Source organism: Cucurbita moschata, unplaced genomic scaffold (genome assembly GCF_002738365.1).
Source record: "Cucurbita moschata cultivar Rifu unplaced genomic scaffold, Cmos_1.0 Cmo_Scf00007, whole genome shotgun sequence".
Classification (NCBI taxonomy): domain Eukaryota; kingdom Viridiplantae; phylum Streptophyta; class Magnoliopsida; order Cucurbitales; family Cucurbitaceae; genus Cucurbita; species Cucurbita moschata.
In genome coordinates this window covers 6,143,526-6,156,319 of record NW_019268523.1, presented here as the reverse complement: position 1 = coordinate 6,156,319, position 12,794 = coordinate 6,143,526, and the positions used below count along the sequence as shown (strand labels likewise).

Genomic DNA, 12,794 nt, shown 5'->3' with positions numbered 1-12,794 from the left:
TAAGCTATACAAAAATTTGAAAGTTAAACTTTTTCTAATATATTTTTAAAAAAATAAAAGAAAAAAAATACAAATATCTAATTAACTCGGCATTAAAATTTTATTATTTCACGTCGCCTAAGAGATTCACACTCTCGCAGGAAAACCCCATGTATTTATTTAGCTTTTATTATTTCACGTCGCCTGAGAGATTTGAACTCTCGCGGGGAAACCCCATGTACTTAGCAGGCACACGCCTTAACCACTCGGCCAAAGCGACACATGTCTTTTGTAGTAGAGGTCTAAGCTATACAAAAATTTGAAAGTTAAACTTTTTCTAATAGATTTTTAAAAAAATAAAAGAAAAAAAATACAAATATCTAATTAACTCGGCATTAAAATTTTATTATTTCACGTCGCCTGAGAGATTTGAACTCTCGCGGGGAAACCCCATGTACTTAGCAGGCACACGCCTTAACCACTCGGCCAAAGCAACACATGTCTTTTGTAGTAGAGGTCTAAGCTATACAAAAATTTGAAAGTTAAACTTTTTCTAATAGATTTTTAAAAAAATAAAAGAAAAAAAATACAAATATCTAATTAACTCGGCATTAAAATTTTATTATTTCACGTCGCCTGAGAGATTTGAACTCTCGCGGGGAAACCCCATGTACTTAGCAGGCACACGCCTTAACCACTCGGCCAAAGCGACACATGTCTTTTGTAGTAGAGGTCTAAGCTATACAAAAATTTGAAAGTTAAACCTTTTCTAATAGATTTTTAAAAAAATAAAAGAAAAAAAATACAAATATCTAATTAACTCGGCATTAAAATTTTATTATTTCACGTCGCCTGAGAGATTTGAACTCTCGCGGGGAAACCCCATGTACTTAGCAGGCACACGCCTTAACCACTCGGCCAAAGCGACACATGTCTTTTGTAGTAGAGGTCTAAGCTATACAAAAATTTGAAAGTTAAACCTTTTCTAATAGATTTTTAAAAAAATAAAAGAAAAAAAATACAAATATCTAATTAACTCGGCATTAAAATTTTATTATTTCACGTCGCCTGAGAGATTTGAACTCTCGCGGGGAAACCCCATGTACTTAGCAGGCACACGCTTTAACCACTCGGCCAAAGCGACACATGTCTTTTGTAGTAGAGGTCTAAGCTATACAAAAATTTGAAAGTTAAACCTTTTCTAATAGATTTTTAAAAAAATAAAAGAAAAAAAATACAAATATCTAATTAACTCGGCATTAAAATTTTATTATTTCACGTCGCCTGAGAGATTTGAACTCTCGCGGGGAAACCCCATGTACTTAGCAGGCACACGCCTTAACCACTCGGCCAAAGCGACACATGTCTTTTGTAGTAGAGGTCTAAGCTATACAAAAATTTGAAAGTTAAACTTTTTCTAATAGATTTTTAAAAAAATAAAAGAAAAAAAATACAAATATCTAATTAACTCGGCATTAAAATTTTATTATTTCACGTCGCCTGAGAGATTTGAACTCTCGCGGGGAAACCCCATGTACTTAGCAGGCACACGCCTTAACCACTCGGCCAAAGCGACACATGTCTTTTGTAGTAGAGGTCTAAGCTATACAAAAATTTGAAAGTTAAACTTTTTCTAATAGATTTTTAAAAAAATAAAAGAAAAAAAATACAAATATCTAATTAACTCGGCATTAAAATTTTATTATTTCACGTCGCCTGAGAGATTCAAACTCTTGCGAGGAAACCCCATGTACTTAGCAGGCACACGCCTTAACCACTCGGCCAAAGCAACACATGTTTTTTGTAGTAGAGGTCTAAGCTATACAAAAATTTGAAAGTTTAATAGATTTTTAAAAAAAATACAAATATCTAATTAACTCGACATTAAAATTTTATTATTTCACGTCGCCCAAGAGATTCAAACTCTTGTGGGGAAACCTCATGTACTTAGCAGGCACACGCCTTAACCACTCGACTAAAGCAACACATGTCCTTTGTAGTAGAGGTCTAAGGTATACAAAAATTTGAAAGTTAACTTTTTCTAATAGATTTTAAAAATAATAAAAAAAATACAAATAACTTATTAATTCAACATTAAAATTTTATTTGACACACACCTTAACATTCGGCCAAAGAGACACAGTTATTTGTATTTGAGGTCGAAGCCATACAAAAATTTGAAAGACAGACTTCCTCTAATCCATTTTCAAAAACAATAAAAGAACAAAGATTAGTTGGTATGACTAAAACACAAGTAATTGTCAAAATAAGTGCAACACTCAAACACAAATAATTGTCCAAATTAATGCAACCTATTGTTAGGTGGAATTAGTCAACTTGTTAAAAGCCACTCATCCTCGTTGAAGAGGAATAGTTTATTTCAGTTTTTGTAGGAGATTTATTTTTGTTTAAATAGGAGCCCTCCCCTTAGTAAAACAAAGCACAGTAAACCGTTTATTATTTCAGTTGTCCCTGTGTTATTTTCTTTGAGTAATAATAATTTCATATTTATTCCCACCTTTGAGCGTGAGATATTGTGACCGTTTGATATTATTACTCAATGAGATCAATGGTGGAGGTGCTTCTATGGGCGTAGCTATGGAAAAGCTTGTTGGCAATAACTATAGTTATGGGAAGTTATGCATGGAAGCTTATCTACACAGGCAAGATTTGTTGGATTTAATTGGAGGTGATGACACAGAAATTCCAATAGATACTCCACAAAATACAAAATTACGCCAACAATGGAAGATCAAATGTGTAAAAGCTTTATTTACCTTGCGAACTTTGATTAGCAAGGAGTATATTGATCATGTTCGTGATTTAAAGTCAACCAAGCAAGTGTGGGAAACCCTTCAAAAGTTGTTCACTAAGAAAAATACCGCTCAATTGCAATTTCTAGAGAATGAACTGGCTGTGGTAACTCAAGGTAATTTTTCTATTGAAGAATATTTCTTGAAAGTGAAAAATATATGTACTGAAATTTCAGAATTAGATGCTGAGGAGCTAGTGAGTGATGTTCGATTACGGCGTTATCTTATTAGTGGATTACGAAAAGAATTTATACCTTTTGTTTCCTCAATACAAGGGTGGGCAAATCAGCCTACAGTAATTAAACTGGAGAATCTTCTTTCAAATCACGAAGCCTTGGTTAAGCAAATGATCAGCGGCAACGAGTTTTCCCCAAAGTTAGAAGATGTGTTGTATGTCAAAGATCAAAGGAGAAAATTTTCATTCAAAGCCTTCATCAAGTAATGTGAATCAATTCAGAAGTGAGCAGTCATCAAAGAAGCCATTTAAAGCTTGAAACAAGTGTGGAAAACCTGGCCATTTTATACGAGATTGTTAGGTGAAAGTGGTGTGTCATCGTTGCGAAAAGTCAGGCCATATTAAGCCAAATTGCCGAGTCAAAATGCAGGAATCAGAAGCAAATGCTGTACACGTAAGAAAAAATTCTTCAGATCTAATTTGAGAATACTGCTTAACCACTGAGGTTCTTGACCAGCCAACAAACGTTGTACATCAAGATGATGTTTCTAAAGAAGATGCTAATTATGCCGCCCCTAGTGACCCTTCTGTTTATTTCACGACCTTGGATTTGAGATTCGACGAAAATGATGATTTTGAGCTAACCTTTGGTGATCTTGACGGTCTTTTCCTTCCCTATGAGGATGAAAATTTTCTCATCTCCGAAGATTTGGATCAAACTACGATTTCCCCATCTCCAGGAATTGGAATAAGGTGTAATTTTAAGGATATTCAAGAAGTTTGGTAGTCATGGGAGTTTGATCCAACGAATTGGTAGTTTGATCCAAATCTTCGGAGATGAGGAAATCGTCAGCCTCATAGGGAAGGAAAAGACCGTCAAGATCGCCAAAGGTTAGCTCGAAATCATCATTTTCATCGAATCCCAAGTCCAAGGCCGTGAAATAAACAAAAGGGTCACTAGGGGCGGCATAATGGGCATCTTCTATAGAAACATGATCTTGATGTACAACGTTTGTCGGCTGGTCAAGAACCTCGGTGGTTAAGCAGTATTCCCAAATTAGATCTGAAGAATTTTTTCTTACTTGTCAGCATTTGCTCCTGATTCCTGCATTTTGACTCGGCATTTTGGCTTAATATGGCCTGGCTTTCTGCAACGATGACACACCACTTTCACCTGGCAGTCTCGTTTAAAATGGCCAGGTTTTCCACACCTGTAGCAAGCTTTAAATGGCTTCTTTGACGACTGATAAGACACTCAACCCTATCCATATACTATCCTCCTTATGTCAACCACATATTATTTAAAATTACATTAATAACCTTGATGTTCATACCATGAATACTATTAAATTGTAATAAAATAATAAAAATTATTATTAAAAATTAAATAATTAATTAGGAGGCTTTAGAGCATAAATCCCAACGGATTCATGATCATTTTACCTAATGACTCTCTAGCCAAAGATCATGAATCTTTTTAGAATGTTCAAGGAATATGTTATGACTTCATCATACTTTGAATGACTTATGCATATTACTATGCAATGTTCCTGGCGTATGGGATTGGAATAAGGCTTAAGAAAGTAAGTCCGTGAAGTCTAAAGGATTCAAGAAAAGAAATTAAGAGATTCAAGCAAGGGCAAGAGCTCTAAACAAGTAATTTCAATACCATAACAAATAATTACAAGGGTTTAAGACCTTTAGAAAAGGATCGGAAATAAAAAGTAAGCATAAAGAGTAAAAATATCATATTTCTAGTTTTTAAAGAAATTTCCTCATTTTTAATTACTTATCGAGAAGAATTTCAAGATGGTTAAGAAGGAAAAATGACTAATATTTTTAGAATTTTTTTTAGATTTTTGAAAAAATAAAAATAAATAAAATAATAAAAGTAGAAAATTACAAAAATGCCCTCGAAGTTTCTCGTGAAACTGAAATTGAAAAAAAATGTGCAAGCAGATTTGGTTTCAGAACCATCTAGCTATATAAAATGGTTCGTATGTTCATATCTAATCGTTGGATTGAGTTGAAATTTGAATATGTTAAAAGACTCAATGTTCTTTAGATCCAATGATTTAAATTTAAAAAAAAATGTCTGCAGCATCATGGTCGTGGTAGATATTTCTGTTGAGTATTCTAGAAAAGTTTAAAATAAAAAGAGAAAATTCAGCACGATTCTGACATAATCAATGACGATGCATCTGTAAATATAAAATTATAGCCCATATTTTAAGACAAGAATATGGGGCGAGAATTCCTAAAACTTGAGTTTGAAGTTTTTAGATTATTAGTATTTATTGATTTTTATAAATTTGAGAGTTATGGTTAATCATTTTCCCTCCTACCCACTCGTTCATTCATATGAGATTTTCAGCAAGTTTGGTGAAGGAATAGGACTTGATAAGGTTTAAACTTCCCAATCAAAAAAAAGTTTTCTGGCTTTATTTCGACAAAGAATATATTTTTCGACAAACTTTGAAGGTTACAATTCGAGCTACAAACCACGAAACGATATGAAATTTGTCTCTACTTCTTTGAAAGCTCATCTAAAACATATGGTGAAGAAATTGAGTCCATTCTAAGTCCATATAGATATTTACAAGGGCAAAATTAGAGGTAATATAATGAGAAAAATCGTTATATTCCAGCAACTCAAGGAAAAAGATGAAGCCCCAAAGTCAAAGGTAGTCATCAATTTGGATCTTTTCCTGACCGATTCTCATAAATTTCTTTATTGTTCCTAAAACCGGACTCAAAGATGGATCTAATATAAAAAAATGGGGAGCAAGTTGGTTACCGGAAGCTTGAGAATTGAAGACCCAAACCTCAACATCGAGGAAAGTAACCATCTTTGACTTTTCGTAAGAAATACTTATCGAAATCATTTTGATTTGAGTATGAATATTAAGGCAATAATGAACTAAGGGAACATGAAAGACACTAAGAACCATAAGTTAAGACCCCAAACCGAGCAATTTACTCAGGATTCAAATAACATTAATATAACCCACAAAATAAACTCTGCTACCCATAAAATTTTAATGCTAAGTATATTATAGAATGTTAAGATTATATATGAAACTTTGTGGTCATTAGACAAGGTTAAGTAGCTAAACAAGTAACGGTGTAAAATGATCATAATGCCCCTAAGGGAACTTACCTTTAGTTGATCCAAATGACCTCCAAATGTCATGCAACTGTAAGAGATGCCTTATTCCATTATTTCTAAGGACCATATTAAGTTTTAGAATCATTGGATCATGTTTGGAGCTCGAACCAAGTTTAAGATCCTAAATGACTAAAATGCTCCTAGGGTAACGTACCATATGTTCATGGCCTAAATAATATGATATTTTAATAGGACTAAAGTAAAATTTTAAGAATATTAAAAAAAAAAGTTGATAGTCATTGGAGTTTGTTTAGGAGCTAAACCAAGAATAAGGGTAAAAAGATCCCTATATGCTTAAGCATTAGTTTATGGATCAAATGAACTTAGAATGATCTAAGATTTTATAATATAATCTATTTTCAAGATATAATGGAAGATTGAAAATTTATTGGAGTTTGTTTAGGGGAGAACCAAGAATAAGTACAAAACAACCTAAATGCTCTACATGCCTAAGTATTTGGCCAAATGGACTCCAAAAGATCTAAGATTTTATATATTTTATATATGTTATATTTCAATTATATAAGAGGTTAAAAAAGTCATCAAGGTCATGGGAGCGTGTATAGGGGTTAAATCAAGAATTATAGATAAAATGACCAAAATACTCTTAAGACAACTGTAAACTATTTCAAGTTACAAATGGCTTCCAAATGACCTTAGGTTTTAAATAAGACCTATATATAAGAATATGAAAAGCCATTCAAGAGTTCAAGGAGTTTGAAATATGTTAAGAGCTTAAAATAAGAAATGGAGAACTAAATTACCAAAGTACCCCTCCAAGGATCCTAAAATGATAAGACCTATATATAAGAATATGAAAAGCCATTCAAGAGTTCAAGGAGTTCGAAATATGTTAAGAGCTTAAAATAAGAAATGGAGAACTAAATTACCAAAATACCCCTCCAAGGATCCTAAGATGTTTTCAAGGCCCTAGAAAACACGCACCCTTGTGACGTATGCAAGTTTCCAAGTACATTAGAACATGGTTGGGCTATAAGCCGAAGACTTAAAAGAGAAACTACTAACTACCCCTGAAGGCCCACAGTAAGAATCCATGGTTTTGCCTAATTACCTAAACAAATATGATCCTTATAAAGATTTAGGCAAGGGAAGAGAATGAACTCTTCGTCCAAGCATTAGAAACCATTTTAATTTTATTAAAAATTAAAAAAAAATAATAACTATGAGAGTAAAAACTCTACTTTTCCACCAACCTTAACTTGCAAAATTTTAAGTATTGCAATGTAGAAGGTCTTTCATACTGGCCCTATATGTCCAACAAATTTTAGCAAAATCTAGCATAAGGATATGAGCAAGATAGTAGGAGTGTACATTCAACCTGGCAACCCGACAACTCAGACCAACCCAACCCGAACTATAAAGGTTGGGTTGGGTTGGATTAGTATTTCGGATAGGGTTAGGTTCATTTTTCTGAACTTCAACTAAATCGGTTCAATTTTGGGTTCATGGGCAAAACCTTTGGGTTCACCCGAGTCAAATAAAATATATACCGTGTATTAAGAATTGTGTTGTATTAATGGGTTTATTATTCTATTTATATTATTTTATTATTTTTGTTTTTGTTTTTATTATTTTATATTATTTTATTATTTTATTATTTAAAATTATTTTTTAGTAGTTCTGTTTTTATTATTCTATTTATATTATTTTATTATTTTTTAAAAATAATAGTTTAGGATGGAAGACAACAAATAAATAAGCATATTTCAATTAAAATATTTTTATACATTTTTTATTTTTGTTTATACAATACCTTCCACTCATGGTTTTTATTCTTTATTTAATTTCATAATTTATCTTTGTATTTTTGTTACTCTAACCAATTCTAAAAAAATGTCGGTATTTAACCGTTTTTAGTTTTATGATAATAATGTTAAACTATGTTAATATGTTACAATTTTCACTCGTTCTTTTTATTGAATTTGTTTTTTTTTTTTTGTCAATAATTATAGATTTGTGTTTGTTTGTCAATTTTTAATATATTTTATCTAAGATTTGTATCCCAATAATTATATAGGGTAGATGAATAAAAATTTAAAAAAAAAAAATTTGACAACCCAACTCGAAAATAGAGGGTTGGGTTGGGTTGTGAAAAGTTTCGGGTTGGGTTGGTCACCAATCCAACCAACCCGAACTTTTGGGTTGGGTCAAAAAAATCTCCCAACCCGACCCAAATCGGACCATGTACACCCCTACAAGATAGGAACATTACATTTCATGCCCTAAAGTTATCATGACATTAAAAAATGTTAGGTAATAGAATCATGTCTAAGGTGACCCATGACCTCCCACCATGCGGTGCTTCCTGAGGCATGTCTTGCATCATATTTTTCTTCACAGGATGTCAGGTTCAAGCCTCATGTTTTCCCTCACCTAGATGAGATGCCTTACACTATTTTAGGGGATCCCTAGCCACGATTCTTGTAGATTGTCACGTCCATGTTTTGCACTGATCATGTGACCTTCTCAAACTTTCATGGTGAGTGATCTAGGGGCACATTCAAAATAGCTACTAGTTTGACTCCATTGCCTCACTCATTATCCAAGAAATAAGATAAGTCCTTGGTTAGCACAAAAAGAGTATAAACCCTAAACCCTAAAATTGAAGATATACTAATTCTATTAGGGAAATTTATTTTTCCCTCTGATTTCTTCCCCATGGATTACGAAGCAAACAAAGATGAACCTATCATTTTTAGAAAATGGTCAAAACCTTAGTAGATGAACTTATGAACTTAAGGGGGTACAATTACATTATGAATATTTAACATGAATGCTTGCATGAAATATCCAAAAGATAAGGAGGAATGTTTTGCCTTAGCAAACATGATAGAAAGTATTATCAAGTAGAGGAGTAGACAACTTACTCTAAAGAAGAGAATCCGATAGATGACTCATAAGAACAACATTGACAAAGATGCAAGAAAAAAAATGAAAATGCTACTTTTCATTTACCTTTCATGGATTAAATGTTGGATCGACTAGCACGGAATGCACATGCACATTATTAATTTTTGAATGGATATTCAGGATATAATCAAATCACTATATGTCTGTGCATCAGAAAAAAAACAAGGTTCACATACCTATATAGAATTTTTGTTTTTAGAAGGATGCCATTCAGGATGGGTAACGCTTTAGCAACCTTTCAAAAAATGTGTAATGGCGATCTTGACCAAAATATAGAAATATTCATGTGTGACTTTCCGAATTATAGGGAATCGTTTGAGCTTTTAGAATGATGCCATTTGGATGTGTAAAGCTTGAACAACTTCCTAAGATGGGCGATCTTTACCGGCATGATACAGAAAATTGTAGAAGTATTTATGGATGACTTCTCAATTTATGGAGAATCATTTTAATTTATTTAGGAATAATGTTTCAGAAGTGCATAGAGAAACATTTGATGTTCAAAGGTATGTTTTAGGGCACAAGCTTTCAAGACGAGGGATAGAGGTGGATAAAAAGGTATGTTTTAGGGCACAAGCTTTCCAGATGAGGGATAGAGGTAGATAAAGCAAAGATTGAAATAATTGAAAAGTTAAAACCTCCTGATTCAAGATGTTAAACATAAAGTCGTGTACACTTTGCTGAAAAGGTACAATGTTAAACATAAAGTCGTCGTACCATATCATCTGCAGACAAATAGACGGGGACAAATGTCCAATTGTGAAATAGAAAATATTCTAGAAAAAGAGAGGATTAGGGGTGAAACAAGACACTCCAAAACTCTCAAAATTTCTTAGATTTCTACTTCTCAACTCTCATTTCTCCCTCATTCCTTGCCAACCCAATGGCACCTAAGTCAAAATCAAAGAGGTCCCCTAGAAAGGCTGCTCATGCTAAAGTAGAAGAGACCCAACCCTCATTCTAAGTCCAAATGCCTCGAGGCACTCAAGATCAAACCTCTCCGGACGAATCACCTTTGTAACAACCCTAAATTTTCACATATTCAGAGTTGCTACCAGCGTCTCATGCTCATCTCTAATGTGGAAATATAACTCTTACATGAACATCATTTATAACTTAAACTTCGAACAATGTTTAGAATAACTTCTTTTCTGAAAAACGCCATAGTCTTACGTGTTTAAATACGAAATACTAAAATTGAGAGAAAATAAAAAATAAATACAAAATAATTTAAAACAAGGGAATGCAAAACAACCTATTCTAACTTAAGACTAGGAATTTAAATATGAGTCTACCCTATGCACGTGTCATAGTCTCTACTCGCGATGTCGTCATCCTCCGTACAAGTGCGCCTTGCCTTTACCTAAAAAATGATGTGCCCCACGACCTCAGTAAGTGACTCAACTATAGGGGGCCATGCAATCATGATTTAGGAACCTATCTCTAAACATCATAAGGGTGGCCTCCAGTCTCGGACAGATTGGATGTGTAGTACTTTCCTATACACGACTCACACGTGCAAGTGTGAATCCCTAGGGCGCTTGCACACCTCCTGGACCATCTGGTCAAGCTAATCTGTAGCGACGTCCGAAGTTCAGCGGAACCCCATAGTGTCATGCGCCTCATCAACACCCTCATCTGTGTGCATTCGCACTTGTACGCATTCACGCTCATCATACGGTGCGCGTCCGCACTCATCATCTCTAGGGGAAGTAGCCCTATGCTTATGAACATACAATATGCATGAGGTCCCTCTAAATTCAATTATACGTCTCTTCTGACACAACCTTCTAATCTCATCTCTTTGTTACACTGTGTACCACGTGCTCATGGATATTTACATTAATATCATTTTCTTACTCTTAGAGTTGTGTCCTATGTTGATCTACGACATGATGCAATATGGCATACAACATTATAAGGCATGCTCAACATGGAAAACATCATCACGTTAATAACATCGTCATGCATCATACTCATCATAGAAGCCATTAAGTACATCACATATAACATGTACGTCATGCATCGAAACATAAATAACGTACATTTAACATACATCACAACACGTCATATTCATACATCATCATAATTCAAACAATCTTTAACTTATACAGGTGTCACCAATTTATCCTTAGTGAAAGTTTGATTTTACCCTTTGTATCCAAGCCAACCTATATGAATCCATGACATCAATTTTACGTTCAATTCTCTAACTCTTGCAATGGTTCATGTGCTAAACTTCATGCGAGTATTAAAGACTTTGCATGGATAAAGACTTAGAATGTTATAATATATATCTAAATATATATACATATTATTCTATTCTATTTATATTAAGATTTCATTTTCTACCTTTTATTTTGGGACTACTTTCTTCACGTCTGATATTGCTTTGTCTCTGAATTTTTGTTGGGAGATATTATTGGTCAATTTTGTTCCTTCCAATCCATTCTTACTCCAACTCTTCCCTTTTATTTTTCTCTTCATTTTTTTCTTTTGATTTGTATTTTGGCCTTCCCTATATTTCATTTTTTAGTTTTTTCCTGCTCTCTTTATTTTTTTTCTCCGTAGTCCTCTTTTCTTTCTTTCCTTTTGATTTCTTTTTTTTTTCTTTTTTTTATTTTGTTAACGTAGTTTGGCCTCTCCCATCTTTTCTTATTCCTCTTTTCTTTATTTCCTTTTTTCTTTCTTTTTTATTTCTTTTCTTTTGATTTTGTTGAGAGTATTATGACCTCTCTCTACTCTTTTATTTGTATTACGTCTTCTAATTAATTCTCTTTCGAAATCTTTCCTTTCTCTTATTCTATTTTTTTTCTTTCTAATTTTGTTAACATTTAAATTCATAATATCACAAATAAATTCTTCTTTCCAAATTTTCTAATTAATTCTCTTTCCAAATCCTTTATTTTTTTTTCTTCCTAATCGGTTCCAAATCTTTCCTCTCTATTATCTGTGTTTTTTTTTTCATTTGAAACCGTTTTTCAAATCTTCTCTCTTTCTTATCTATCTATACATTTAAATATACATTTAAATTTACTTTAGAGTATTTAATTAACTTTTTTTTTAGTCTAATTAATATTTCTCTTCCATTATCTTTGCCTAACATCTCTCTATTAAATGCTTTTCTTCACTAACCATCTCTTCATTAAATGCTTTTTTTCTTTTTCAAATGAGATTTCTCTTCCATTATCTTTTGCCTAACATCTCTCTATTAAATGATTTTCTTCACTAACCATCTCTCCATTAAATGCTTTTTTTTTCTTTCGGAAAATATTTTCTGTCTGTTTTTGTTGGCCTAATTATTGATATCTTTATGAGATCGTAGGGAAGGGGCGGAGAGACTAGAGGAGAGGTGTTTTTTTTTTCTTCTTTATTTATTTATTTATATATATATTAAACCTAACGGGGTGGTTCTAATAAATTTGAGCTTGTTTAGCTAGTTGAACAAGTTACTAACTTATATGGAGCAACTAGAGTAGAATTGACCGTAGTTGCTAAATTATGAATAAAGTTTTGTGGTTGTGGACAAGCCTTTTGCTTTAATTAGAAAGAATGCCTTTGGCTTTAATTAGAAAGAATTGTTAATAGTTCTTAATTTGATGGGAAGCTAGTATTTTCTTCCCTATAAATACTCGTGAGATCACTTTGTTCCAAAAACTCTCTCACCTCAAGTTTTTTTTTTTTTTTTTTTTTTTTTTTTTTTTTTTTTTTTTTTTTTTTTTTTTTT

The 12,794-nt window shown here is 32.8% G+C and overlaps 8 non-coding genes across 8 annotated transcripts; all 8 read right to left on the bottom strand.

Annotated features, from left to right (window-relative positions):
• Nucleotides 1–177: 177 nt before the first annotated feature.
• On the bottom strand, nt 178–259 carry TRNAS-GCU. Its single transcript has one exon. It is a non-coding gene; the product is annotated as a tRNA-Ser (tRNA).
• Nucleotides 260–393: 134 nt separating this feature from the next.
• On the bottom strand, nt 394–475 carry TRNAS-GCU. The gene has a single exon. It is a non-coding gene; the product is annotated as a tRNA-Ser (tRNA).
• A 134-nt stretch (nt 476–609) lies between these two features.
• Nucleotides 610–691, bottom strand: TRNAS-GCU. Its single transcript has one exon. It is a non-coding gene; the product is annotated as a tRNA-Ser (tRNA).
• A 134-nt stretch (nt 692–825) lies between these two features.
• Nucleotides 826–907, bottom strand: TRNAS-GCU. Its single transcript has one exon. It is a non-coding gene; the product is annotated as a tRNA-Ser (tRNA).
• A 134-nt stretch (nt 908–1,041) lies between these two features.
• On the bottom strand, nt 1,042–1,123 carry TRNAS-GCU. The gene has a single exon. It is a non-coding gene; the product is annotated as a tRNA-Ser (tRNA).
• A 134-nt stretch (nt 1,124–1,257) lies between these two features.
• TRNAS-GCU lies at nt 1,258–1,339 on the bottom strand. Its single transcript has one exon. It is a non-coding gene; the product is annotated as a tRNA-Ser (tRNA).
• Nucleotides 1,340–1,473: 134 nt separating this feature from the next.
• TRNAS-GCU lies at nt 1,474–1,555 on the bottom strand. Its single transcript has one exon. It is a non-coding gene; the product is annotated as a tRNA-Ser (tRNA).
• Nucleotides 1,556–1,689: 134 nt separating this feature from the next.
• Nucleotides 1,690–1,771, bottom strand: TRNAS-GCU. The gene has a single exon. It is a non-coding gene; the product is annotated as a tRNA-Ser (tRNA).
• Between the last annotated feature and the right edge of the window lie 11,023 nt (nt 1,772–12,794).